Source organism: Parasteatoda tepidariorum, chromosome 1 (assembly GCF_982258835.1).
Source record: "Parasteatoda tepidariorum strain Cologne lab strain chromosome 1, Ptep-v5.0, whole genome shotgun sequence".
In the NCBI taxonomy this organism is placed as follows: domain Eukaryota; kingdom Metazoa; phylum Arthropoda; class Arachnida; order Araneae; family Theridiidae; genus Parasteatoda; species Parasteatoda tepidariorum.
This window is the reverse complement of record NC_141755.1, coordinates 65,191,594-65,205,714: the sequence shown is the minus strand read 5'-3', so window position 1 is coordinate 65,205,714 and position 14,121 is coordinate 65,191,594. Positions and strand designations below refer to the sequence as shown.

Below are 14,121 nucleotides of genomic sequence, written 5' to 3'. Positions count from 1 at the left end.
GAAAATTGACAAAACGTAAACCGTAATTTTAGTAGGGATGTAAATATAGTTTATATGTTCGGTAATAATGTACCTGTATATTTATTGAGAGTTATGTAGGCTATAAGAAATTTTTCTGATGACTTTTTTATAATTTTTTAAAATTTTATTTTCAATGCAACGGGTGAAAAATTAACACTATCTATTTGTCAGGAAGAAGTTACACAAATGGAACTAAAACAACATCAATAAGCTAAGTGCAAACAGAAAGTGAACACTCCAAAAGAAACAAAAAGGAAAAGGTTAAGTTACAAAATTGGAGGAAAATTCGCTAACCTCCCAATGATGGTAGCAGATAGATTTTTCTTTGAGGGTTAAGCAGTGAAGGAGGTGGTTTAAAATTCAACACTTAATTGCCGCAACAAATAGGACAAGCATAGTTGTTGATGATCAAGACTATAAATGTGGGCATCGAAGCAATCGAGCATGGCCACAATTCGAAAAGCAGCGACTACTCGATACCTGAGATAGCCCGAGAGTTTAAGGATAGTTCTGCTCCAAAGCTTTTTCCCGATCTTTGATTTATTCAGATGTATGCAAATCTTTTATAAACAAAGTGATTTTTGAGGCCATATATCTATAGAAAACATCCTCAAAAGGGTTTGTTTCATGCCTTATAAACTTAGATCTAGTACCTAAAAGAAATGCCTATTTGTTGGTAACCCTGAATATTTGTTATTGTTAACAGTGAAGGAAGGTATACAGGTAATAGAAAAGGGGGTTGGGCTACAGTAGACTATCCAGGGCAAGAGATCAATCGTCAAGAGACACTTCTATATCTATAAAAGCGTTTCGACCTCCAATATTACATTTATAAGCTCTAAAAGTAAGGGAAATTAATAGATCACTGAAAGTGAGCGCTTTACCCTTCCCTTAAATGTGACAAACAAGATCATTTCATTATTTTTAGAAGGTAAAAAATTGTCAAATAATAAAATAATCTAAATACACTCCAGGCTGTTGAATGAATTGAAAAACTGAAGCAAGAGGAAAGTAGGCGATACTTTGGGAAATTTCGCGATATATGAATTCATTGGAAGAGATTTATACTTGCGACAGTCAATGCTAAAACTGAGTCATAATTCAAACTTCAAACATTAAGGTAGTTACATGTCTAAAATATTATAGTTATTGTAAACGTGATGCATAAATATGCAAAAAAGCAATTTGTTGTAATCATTTGTCAAAACTTTTCCCGAAGATAAATGCTTTAAAAAATAATACAGTAATTGTAAATGTAAAAACTGTCATAATTTCTCTTCATGGTAGGTTGAATAAAAAGATTTGATGGAAATAAATTCGAAGTGCAGCCACTTCTATTTGGTCAATTCTTGATTAATAATGGAATAAATAATAATTGCATATCAAGCGAAGAGCTGCGTAGTGCACACATGTTCAAAAAAAATTAAAACTGAACTGTAAACGAAGAAACACTGCAACTTGTAAAAAAAAATTCAAATTTTGGTTTCGAAATTTTACGATTTATGGACAACCTGAAAACTAAATATTTTTAAAGGTGTCGGATTGAAGTAAATGAATGATATTATTTTATTATTATTTTTTTCTATTAGACATTGATATTAATTTTTCATCTCACTTATTACTTATATGCATCCATTGTATTCTTCAAAATATTTTTCGAAAATTTTTGGCCAAAGGCGCAAATTACGCAAACTAATATTTGACAAAATCTGATGAAATTATGACAATTATAACAAAACCTTGCATAGAAGAACTTCGATGCAAATTGTTAAAGCAAAAACATATTTTTAACGCAAATAAACCTACAAAATGCCAAGCTGTGATAAGTTCGTCAAAGTTTATCTCTTCGAAAATAAAATTAAATTCAGTTTTTGAAATAAAAAAGAAATTGATAAATATGCCGATATCCAAAATTTAAATACTTTATTACATTTAACACTAAAAGAATTTAGAGTCAATAATTTAACTTCCAGAAAGGTAAATTAAACATAGCATCTTAGTTGCACAAAATGCGCTTTTCGAAATGTTTAATAATATGATATACAACGTTCTCAAAACTCTTCTAAATAGAACGTATCTCTTTAGCTTTCCTTAAAGTGCGAGCGTCTTATTTACTATTCATGTTTAAAGTTACTGTACTTTTAAAACTTTTAAGTGACGAATTTATTCAAAGACAGTTTTTTCAGCGACGCATAGTCAGAGTCGAAGACTTATATTTAATTAACAGAGTTAAAATCACGAGAAATAAACAAACAGTCTAGAAGTGTAGACAAATTCAGTCCAACTTTGCATTACGTTTCACTATCGTCCAGGTTTAATGGACTAGAGATTAAGACTTCACATAAAATGAATTTAAAATGAGTAGCTTTCTCTAATGCGACTAGTCAGTGTCTAACGTTTCTAAAGCTGCTTTTAAAGCTGCATATGGGCATTGGTTGTAATAAATGTCAAATAACTACGATTTGTGAATTAGTGTCTGAAAGGGATAATATTGCACTTATAAAATAATCTATAAATGGTAATGCTGCTAAAATATCCATGGTTGTTAAATGTATTAAAAATATCTGACTGCGTTCTATACATTAATTTTTAAATCAAAATATTTGAAAATTTGTTAAAAAATGAAAATAAAAATATTTACTAAAACTTATGTAACATTTTTTAAAACTTAATTTTTTTAAATTTAATATTGTAAATTGCCTTCAACGTTTCAAGAATTTGATAAAAATATACGAAAACATTTATTTTTCATTTCACTGCTAAACATCAATAAACATTTTTTGACACAAATGTAATAGATAATGATGATGTGATAGATACTGATACTGTAATAGTTAATGATACTGTAATAGTTAATGATACTGTAAATATAATAGATAATAACACTATAATATAATACAAATTTTCAAAATATTTCAAAATTTGTTAAAAAATTAAAAAAAATATTTATTAAAGCTTATATAGCAGCTTTTAATACTTAGTTTTTTTTAATTATTTAATATTGTAAATTGCCTTCAACTTTTCAAGAAATGGATAAAACTATGTAAAACAGTTTCTTTTTCATTTCACTGCTAAACATTAATAAACATTTTTGGCACAAATGTAATAGATAATGATTATTTAATAGATAACCATACTGTAATAGATAATGATATTGTAAATGTAATAGATAATAATACTATATATAATAATAAGGAAATGGATAGTGATACTTTATATAATGATAATGTAATGGATAATGCTATTGTAAGAGATAATTATAGTATCTGATAAACAAAGCAAATAGTTAAAATTAAAACAAAATGCTTATATTTCTAAGTATACAGTAATCTTTTCGATTCTATTGTTAGCATAAATTATTTTATTTACATTATTTATTATTTATTTCAAATTTAGTTCGAGTCTTTAAAAGAACATAAATTTCAAGAATTAAAGCGCAGATTATCGGAATCAGGGGCTCGAACCCTAATGTAACTTGTACCCTCGAGCACATAGAGTTGGAATTTCACGCCATTCATTATCATTCCAATTCATAAAAAAATAGCTAGATATTCATATTAAGAAAATACAATTGGCCTAAAAATATAGCAAATTCTACAGAAAATCAAAATACGAAGACGTAGTAGAAGAGGAAGAAAAAAATCGCAACAAAATCTGTTGCAAAATTTTGTAAATATTTTATACCTCATATTAAAATGCTCTTACCTCGTATACCTCGGACCTGATATTATAATAATCACTATTTGCAATGCTTTTTAAATTTTTTATCTGTAAATTAACATATTTGAAAATTTTGTGGTGACTTTGCGAAAGAAGAAAAAAATAAATATGTGATCATGTGCAAATGGCAGCTAGAAGAAAAACATTCTAGAATGAAAGTATATGAAACATTAGAAGGAATTTTTTCTTTATCGTTACGAAATGTTTAGCAAATAATTAAAAAACAAATTTCTGAGCAAATATTACAGTATTGCTCATCTGAATCGAAACTGAAAGGAAATCCAAATCCCATTTGATTTCAAATAAATTGTTGGTAAAATAATATTCAGTGAATATGCAACAAGAACAACTACTGTACCATTTATTTTTTATTTATCTACTTAAAAATTTAATTATACTCTATAATATGTAATTATACCCTAAGAATCGGAAAAGAAGTTGATGCTTAACAATATCAGGTAGTGTATTTTAGAAGTATTTTTGTTTTCACAATTTGATCACAATTGTAAAAGTAACTTCTAAATATGAGGCCCTAAATTTTTGCAAGACATTATTATGGAATACTCATTTCAAACCTGCTTTAAATGACGCATGAAGACAAATTAAAACTATTTTATTATGCGTGTAAATGCATTTCCGATAATCAACATAAACAAATGTGAAAATACTTAACAATTAAAAAACGTCATTCATCAAAAATTTTCCTTAAAAATTCCGAGAACAAATTAGTACCTTATGCTATAAAAAAAAGGATATGCAATGCGTGAATTCTCAGGCGATCTGTAGTTATACAGTAGCATGCAGTTAAATATTAATCATAAAATAGCTTTCGGTTAGGCTATCGGTAACATATTATTCACATATTCAAGCATTCTTGATATTTTTTGATGTCTCAAATTACGAAAAAGGGAAAAGAAATTAACTAAGTTGTTTAAAAAACTTAAATACTATTATTTCTAACCTTATTCTAACTATCTAAATATATATCTAGATATAAGCTAAGTAATCTGAAAAGTCGAGACTTTATGTGTAAATCACATGAAATTCATATGCTAACTTTTTCAAAAACAGTACTTATTTTTAATTATTAGATATTATCAGATAATTATTTTTTTTAAAAATGTAATTTTTTTTAAATCTACTATGACTAACAAATCATCAAAAATTAATTAATAATGGAAAAGGGATAAATAAGTTCTTATTATTGAATTCAATTACATTTTGATGAAAATTAAAATTACTCAGTTCCACGTTAATAATACTGTCATCGAATATGCAAGATAACTACTAATTAGATATTCACTAATATATTATTGAATTGAATTACATTTTGATAAAAATTAAAATTACTCAGTTCCAAATTAATAATACTGTAATCTAATATGCAAGATAAATACTAATTAGATATTCACTATATATATATATATATATATATATATATATATATATATATATATATATATATATATATATATATATATATATATATATATATATATATATATATATATATATATATATATATATATATATATATATATATATATATATATATATATATATATATATATATATATATATATATATATATATATATATATATATATATATATATATATATATATATATATATATATATATATATATATATATATATATATATATATATATATATATATATATATATATATATATATATATATATATATATATATATATATATATATATATATATATATATATATATATATATATATATATATAATAATAATAATAATAATAAACAAAAAAATTTTCTTAATGTTTTTACAATTTATAATGTTCGTTTTTAAATTCATTTTGTCTTTGTGACATTCCTCAGAGAAATGGATCATATATTCTGATAAAATAAAAACAGGACTGCGAAAATTGTCTGTCTCAACAGATTTTTTTTTTAAAACTGAATTCATGAGGGCAAAATGTTTTTTGAAAGATCTTCAGCGTCAAACTTAAAAATTTATGGAGAACAAATGTTTATTTTCCAGACAATTGTGACATTTCATTTATTTAGCTGAATTATTAATACGTGATGTTTGAAAGTTCTCTTGAAATAATTGGTTTCCTTCATTTTTATCTCTGTAAATTCTCGAAACAATCATCTGGGGAATTAATTCCTCTTCTAAATTTGTTAGAAAAGTCATTGTAAAAATTTAAGATCCCAAAAAACAATGTTAAGAAATATATTTTAGAAAATGTTAGCAAAATGAAAAAAAAGGAAGAAAAAAAAAATAACTAAGTGGAAAGTGAATGTAAGTAAAGAGAAGAGCTTTATTTGAGTTTTTTTTTCTTGCATTTTCTTGGTCTTTTTGAGAATTTGGTAGAAATGAATCACATTTTCCCGTCAGTTTTAGATTTTTACTTCTAAAATTTCTCAAAGTAATTTTTCTCCACAAAGTTAGTGGTTTCCTTCAATATAAATAAACTCTGTCCAGTGAAGATGTTTTTTATGAGAAAAACCCATTGAATTATTAAATGCCATTTTCTAAAAAAAAATACTTCACTTAGAGTTGAAATTTGAGAAAAGACTTTGAGAAATTGAAAGCCATCTTCTTCAAAGACGAAAGACAAAAAAGGAGACAGAAAGAAGAACTTTTTAGATTTATATATATCAATGAATTTTTTTTCAGTTTCAATTTTTAAAGAAGAACAGATCATATTCTTTGAAAAAGAGGAATTCTTTTTGAAGCATGTGGAGAATTTACTATCCTGCGTATTTACTGGTGAGAAAATCTGTTCTCAAATATTTTAAGTTTGCTTTTAATTATTATTTATCTTATATTATTAATTTTTTATTTAATGCGAATCAACTTCAGTTGAGCTTATAAAATGTTAAAACTGTTTTTCATTAATTTTTCATGTTATAAATGTAGCAAAACTTCTGAAAATATTTAGAGATATTTTTCTTAAAAATTCTTCCCAACATTTTGATTTACCAATAATTACAGAATTAAATTGTAATTACAAATTAATTGATTTTTCATTAATGTGTGCTCAGGTATTAAGTTTTCTTAGCTGTGTAAAACGCATTGTTTAGTTAAATCGAAAAGCATGATGCATTTTAAAAAGAAATCATTATTATCAAAGCATGTTCAAAGCATATTATAAATAAATAATAAATGCATATTCATTATTCAAAATTGGAAAATGTAATGCATATGCAAATGGGAAAATATATTCCATATTTTTTTTTAATGTAGTTTTGCAGTTGTTTCACAATTGTCTTGAAATTTTGGAATCTGTAATTAAAAATTTGGCATAAATCCATTTAATATAAACAAAACATTGATGATGTCATTGTAGAAAATATATGCGTACTGGTAAGGGTACTCTAATCCATGATATATCTACCACTGAGGATATTTTTCGTCAGCACTGTGGTAGCTGCGAGCCATTTGCAGAATTCGTATCAACAAGCCATCACTGATATTTGATCTCGGGTCACCTCATTGGAAGGTGCGTGCTCTACCCTCTAAGTCACCACGGCTTGCATTGTTATATTTTGTTATATTTTATAAATGTCGTTAAAAAGCGACCCAATTTTGGGCTTGCGACTATTAATGTTCAACTCCGTAACCTTGTAATTTTGAACCCAATCCTGTACATAAAGGGACTCTTGTATGACGAATTGGGAGAAATTAGTCTTCGTAGGTTACTTTTTGATGCAACTAACCCACATTTGCGTTGCATGGAGGGGAAACCTCCCACGGTTAGTCTGATGGCAAGGGGACTCTAACCCACAATCCGTATACAACTGAGGATATTTTACGTCAGCACTGTGGTTGGTATTAGTCGGGTGTGGAATTATCCTGCTTTATTAGCTGTATTACAAGTGTATTATTAGTGATTATCCCAAAAAGGACTTCTAGGGGGACATTTGCTTACAGAGTTGAAACTGTGTGGACCGTTCTCGGCACCATATAGTAGACTGTCCACAGACACGACAAGGTTAATGTGGATAACATGAATTAACTAAATAATTTGTTTTTAATTACGGAATTAATTGGTTAGAAAGTCTAGCAAAAACTTAAGTATATGCATATTCGAACTTTCTTATTAATTAAATTGATATCATATAATTTAAATTACAAGCAAAATATTAATATATATTTTCTTTATAAAAAACACTAAAAATGATAATTTATTTTTTCGAAGCATATCTTCAGTTTTTCTAAAATTTTATGCAAGTGTATGAAAAGTCTCTCAAAAAATTTTACAAATAAGGTAAAATATGCATAATTTATTCCAAGTTAATATAATTTTTACTCGTAAATATAACGATGGAAATAAAGCGTTAAATTTTCGAAACAAATTTCTTACTAAAAAAAATAAATTCATTCTTATCTTCAATCTAAAGACTAAGAAAAAGGTTTGTAAGCGTTTAAGAGTTCATAAAGCTAAATTAAATTTATAGTTTCATAATAATATTTTTATTAAAATGAATCTTCAGTTTCGAAAATTATTTAAATATTTAATCATAACCTTACGGATGAATCTGCTTTTAAAAAATAAATAAACTTTAATAAACTAAAGTGTTCCGCATCCTGTTTTCAATCCCGCCCCCTGTTTCCAATCCCGCCTCCTGTTTCCAATCCTGTTTCCATCCTCACCAAATCCCGAGATTACTTCTCATTCTTCATATGTTTTCTCAATTTTAAATTTTTTTCTTAAAATCAATTTATTCTTAAAGTATATAATGATTGCGATTTTATGTATGCATATTTTATTAATACGCTAATCGTAACGAAATAAAATGATACCAACCAATAAAATGACATAAGAATATGAAAATGAAGTAGAATTATTAATAATGCAAATTTATTTGTCAATTAATAATAAATTTTAGAGCAGGTATGTTAATAAAAATAATATTTGGAATCAAATGATAATAATATCCATAATATAATGATAATAATACTTAAAATCAAATAATAATAATACTTAAAATCAAATAATAATAATATTTAAAACTACATAAAAAATATATAAAAATAATATTTACAAAAATAGAAATAGAACGGAATTATTTACTGGAATAGGAATAGTTTATTCTTCTTATTATTATAAGCATTATGGGTCTTTCTCAACTGACTTCAATTGGTTTTATTTTAACAATTATTTATTTTATTGTTTTCATCTATCCTGTTAAATCAATAGCAAATTTTGAAGTTGCGGATGAAAACTGAAAACTGCTGGAAAATTATTTTATGAATGCTGCCATAAATGCTTTTGGTCTGCATTATATTCGTATTTTATCTGTTTGACTGTTTTGTTTGCATTTTCATAGCATCAGGAGTTTAAAAATTTTAAACATGTTTTAAATTTTTATATCCAAGATTTTACATTTCCATCATACTAGGTAATACAATTAAACATCCAAAAGAGTGGAAAATAAATATATATGCATTTATAGAATATTTTACATTTTGTATTGCTGAAGCAAATGATTTTATTTGTCAATCTACGCATTTTTGCCCGTCAATTACAATGTATTTTGATGTATTTTTGGAAGTCTCTTACAAGAATTTATATAAATTTTACAAGTTTAAGTAAATTTTTAAATTTATTGTGGTGGCGGATTTAAAAACATGGATAAAACAAAATGATTCATCCCATTTGAAAATCAAATTCCAAATTTTATATAAATTGTCTCCGAATTTCATTCTAATGATGTCAATTAAGTGAATTATTTTTTCTTAAGCTCTTTTTTGAATATATATACATAAAAAATTTCTTTAATGTTTTTGCATCCTTATTGAAACCAATATGCCAACAATGAAATTTGTTTTACAAACTAATAAGCCCATTGTTCAAAAATAACTTTTTCACTGTGCTAAATTTCTAAAATGATAGACAGGAAAACATAACGTCAAACTAAGTTTTCAATTGTCTTACAATATTGGTCGTTGTGGTCCGCACGAATGATCTTTTTTTTTTTTTCATGTTGCGTAATTGAAAAACTGTGCACGCCAGGAAAATATTTGTAAATATCTTAGTTAATGCAAATTTTGGTATTGAAGCTTATTGTACTTTAATAATTTAATATTTATTCACATTCTCCAGGACGTGAATTTTTTTCAAAATTCACGTCAATATTTTTTGAAAAAAAAAATATATGTAAAGATTTTATTTTAAACGTTCCTTTATAAATATCACATGTTTATAATATAATTTATAACAAATAAATAATATAAATATTATATTTATAAAACAAATAGCTTGATCTAATATATAATATCTTAATAAAATCATCAGAAAATCGGCTTTAATATTTATAATGTATTTTTGTAACTCTTATAATATATTTGCTATAATATACGAGAAATTATGCATTTGTAAAATTGATATTGTCTATAATAGTGTTAATGTAAACATTTTTTCTTTAATTCCTTCTAAGATTCTTTGTTTCATAACCAATAAATATGTTTTTTCAGTAAATTTTACACATTTAACTGTTCAGCGTCTAAGCCATTCTGAACCATATTTCCTTGATATTTTAATAGATTTAATTAGCGATACAACAGAGCCTTAAATTTATTGCAATAATTGAAGGTGAAGCAAATTTTAATTGATTTTTAAATGTAATGCATTCATTGAATTTTAAATATACCTTATGAAATGCGCATTAAATAAATATGTCATGAAACAAAGTTTAGAAACTGTGACGCATTTTTAATAAGATATTTCATTAATGTATCCTAGAATGCTCTTATGCAATCCGGAATTTAATTTTGAAGCATTTAAAATGTTTGCCTGCTTCTTGCGGGAAAATAGTTTTAAACGAAGTTTACTAGTTCTTAAAGATTAGTCAGGTTATATTAAATCTAATGCGAATTAATTTTCTTAGTTTTTCTAAAATATTTATTGAAGCATACATTTAAAGTATTTTAGTATAAATTTCTCAGTAAATGATTCGATGCCTCCAATTACAAATCATAATAACCATTTTTCTTACAGCAGGCAATTGTCAAAACGGTTGTGCATTTTAAATAAAAAAAATTTAAGCACTGTTTCTTCAGAGTTTTTTTATAAATGTTTTGTTTTCTTGCTGTGATTAAACTAGGGAAAATTGGTTCTTTACTACATTTAATAGACATGTACACTGATAAAAATATTGCCAAAACTTCCTGAATATGGTAAAATTTACCGTCCATGTTAATGACTGTATGAGAGCACCAAACAGCTTGGAGAACTTTTAACCCATTACTTCGATAATGATTTTAAAAAAATATCTGTTAAATATGGTTTTATAACATGTGATAAAATCTTATAAACGTGGTAGCATTTGGCGATTTCTATGATGATAGCTTTAAGTATGGCATAAAATCTATTTATTTTGTGAAATTTAATTTTCTATTTTTGTATTTTCTGTTTTATATTTTTTGTTAAGTATGTGGTAATAAGAACCAGAAAATACTTTTAGTGGTAATAAGAAAATAAGAACCAGAATTTGAAGAACAGAATTTTAGGTAAATCATAAACATATGACAGGAAAAATTACCAAATGGGTGGTTTAAACAGCGCATTTTTTTTCTTTCATTTACTAGAATTGTGTTGTTGTTTTTTTTATCAGAAATATCATTACTATATAGCACTATAGTTCTACTAAAAACTTTTTTTCCGTGTACCTATAATATACTAATGGTTTTTTAATTAGTGTAAATGAACTAGAATATTGACCTCTCAATCTCTTTAGCATAACTTATTTGAAAATCTGTTATAAAAACGAAATATATACTTAGTCTGTTTATATCAAAACTAAAGAAAATTAATTTCTTTTGTCTTTTTCAGAAATATTTATAGACACGTGCGTTTCATATATTTACTCAGTTACTTACTAACAATTGAGTCTTATATATTAAGGATGGCAGTAAAACACCAGTTTTCTCAAGTTTTATTATAGCAATAAACAAAGCATTTTTTTAAAGTAAGTAAAAGGATTGTTTGAAATAATTGTTTTGCAAGAATAGAAAAAGCTGATAAAAGCATCATCGTATACGAAAAATAGTCATTCTGATAAAATAGTTAGATAAAATAGTATATATATTCATGCAAAAGTTTACATGAAACAGGTCTTCCTTTGTTTTTATGAATTGTTTGTTTAGTGTTATTTGTATTCGAAAAAATATAAAATAAAATAAACTTGTAAATATAAAATAATTTTGAAAGATAAAAATTTGAAATAATTAGAACAACGTATGGAGCTATTCAAAACTAGTTTCTTCAATCGTCTCGTAGTCATATATATGGAAGCATGCGATTTATATAATTATGCACTAACTTATTTACAAATCAATTTTTTTCTTTTAAATTATCTATCATGCTAACCATTTACCATGTATCATGCAATTTTTTTTTCTTTTAGTTCTAGAAAATCTTTCTGGGCAATGCTTGCAAAGTTCTTTGTTTGGTTTAGTTTTTTTAAACGAGAGGTAAATAACATTTCACTTCCTATAAATGATAGCGTTTTTAAAAACGTGTTATAAATACAAACTATAAATACGACGTGTTTATGTCAGAGCTTTGCAAACAGATTTTCTAATATTCTTTTTCTCGAAATTTTAATAGAAGCGTGTTTTTATTAGATTTAATCATTTATAATTTTAATTTTTATCACTTCCATTCGCATTATTCACCATTTGCATTAATCATTCAAAATTCAATTATCATTCCAACTATCTATTACGCTAACACTACTAAGCATCTATGCATATTACGTGCTATGCATTTATTGAGCTATAACTACTAAGCATGTTTACAATGGATAAATCTAATACGCATAAATCGCGCAATTTTATTACAAATATCATAATTATTTTTTTAAAACTAATAAAAGGCTTATTACTTATAAGCGAGACGTAATTGAAGTGTTCAATTTTTTTTATTTATTACATAGAATCCGATTTGAGTATATAAAAAAAAAGAATTCAAAACATTTTGTGAAAATATAGTTGTTATAATATACGTTATTTAGACGTTACGCGTTTGTCTGCATATTTGTCCTTAAATATAAACTTATTCGTTTCCTGTCGTTGGTGAACTCGATGATTATAGAACTTGTATTTAAAGAATGTAATCACGTTCATGTTTACATTTTAGTTGTGCACTTGTGTCAAAAATCATAGTGTTTCATCATCCAAATCATGTTATATGTGTCCGATATTCCTCACTCTTTTTATGGCTGTTTTTTTCTACAAAATATGGATACTATTTTTTAATACTGAACGTATAACTACAAAACTGTTCTAATGTAGCTATAAAAAGTATTATTTTTTTGCCTCTAACTCTTACCTTTTTTTCAAGAAGACTGCTCATCGGCTAGTCCAAGTTATTGCTCTTTTTTTTGTCTAGTCCAAGTATTATTTTCTTATTTGTCTCTTTCTTATTTATCTCTCTTAAAAAAAGAACCAAAACTATCCTAGTCTATTTGATGACGCAAAACACTATGAGAAAAAAAAAGACAACGGCATTCTTATGTTAACGAGTCTCTCTCTCTAAGAGCCCAGCGAGTCACAACTTGGTCGTTTGAGCAAGAGAAGAGACATTTAACTGCGACCGCATTAAATGAGAACTCGCGGATAAAGTGAGAGGAACGGAGATGGAAGGTATCGGTCCATTTTGTGGATACCGAAAATCCGACACCTTTTCCTGAAAACCGGTTTACCCGTAGTGCCATCTAGTGAGTGAAGATAGAAAAGTCAACGCAATCGATGGCGAGGAAATTTCAGTTGGAACTTTTTTGTTCTCGCTTTTGCTTCGCGATTCTTTTGTTGAATTTTTTTTTTCAGTGTTATTCTTTTCCTTTGTTCTTTACGCTGGATTAAAATGGCTTGAAAGAAAAAGGTCGCCTGGAAAATGTTACTTTGAACGGTTCCTAGAGAAATTTTTGCGATCGATATATTTGTATATCATGTTGTCTGAACTCGGAAATTCCTATCATTTCAAAACTAGTTTATTGCGCATTATGATAGACGGATATTGCCTGACTGAATAGGAAATTAGATGGATATCAGTGTTCTCTGGATCGTGTTTGCATACCACGTTTCCGCAAAGTTCTACCTAATACACTAATTTCAAATATGAATCCACATTTGCCAATACGTTGTACACAGGACACACACATGAATATATTAGAACTTTAATATTCGCCGGAAACGTTATCTAATATTAGAAGTTATGTAATGATAAGTTTAGAACTAAAATTTAGATTGCAGCAGGATAATATTTGTTATAAATAGTAATAGTAGTTTTGATGGAAAAAAATGTCTGTTCTGATGTGTAAATTTCTGTATTGTTGTTGTTTTTAATAATTATCTAAAAATATTTAGTCTACTAAGAGGCAGA

At 26.2% G+C, this 14,121-nt stretch overlaps 1 protein-coding gene across 4 annotated transcripts in view; it reads right to left on the bottom strand.

Moving 5' to 3' along the window:
* The window catches only part of LOC107438670 (teneurin-m), a 487,196-nt gene extending 473,793 nt beyond the window's left edge, over positions 1-13,403 (bottom strand). For 3 of the 4 annotated variants that reach the window (XM_087165588.1, XM_043039103.3, XM_087165595.1), the window contains exon 1: positions 13,069-13,397. The gene's annotated coding sequence lies outside the window, so the exon portion shown is untranslated. Of the gene's footprint in view, positions 1-13,068 lie in introns of all 4 variants that reach the window. The other variant, XM_087165593.1, reaches the window with a different exon arrangement.
* Positions 13,404-14,121: the final 718 nt, after the last annotated feature.